The sequence below is a fragment of the Penaeus monodon genome, chromosome 15 (genome assembly GCF_015228065.2).
Source record: "Penaeus monodon isolate SGIC_2016 chromosome 15, NSTDA_Pmon_1, whole genome shotgun sequence".
In the NCBI taxonomy this organism is placed as follows: domain Eukaryota; kingdom Metazoa; phylum Arthropoda; class Malacostraca; order Decapoda; family Penaeidae; genus Penaeus; species Penaeus monodon.
Window position 1 is genome coordinate 19,464,178 of NC_051400.1, and position 315 is coordinate 19,464,492.

Genomic DNA, 315 nt, shown 5'->3' on the forward strand with positions numbered 1-315 from the left:
GGGTGTTTGTTTCTGAATTATATCCTCCCTCCAATAAGAGAAAGGAGTAGGGAATACGTCGATCGGGGGGGGGGTCCCCTGGCTTGGGGAATTTTTTTTTGTTATTGCAGCCTACCGGCAGTACGGGATCGGGAAACTTCCCCCGATGGGGAAACACGGCGCCCGGGCTAAAGGACGCTATTCTTTTTTTTTCACTTTTGCCTCAACTTTTTTCCCCCTGTAATCTACCGCCACCCCTTCAAACCCCGATTCCTGAGGGTTCCCCCAAGACTAAATGAAAAGGGGAAAAAATGTCTTCTTAGATTTACTATTTGT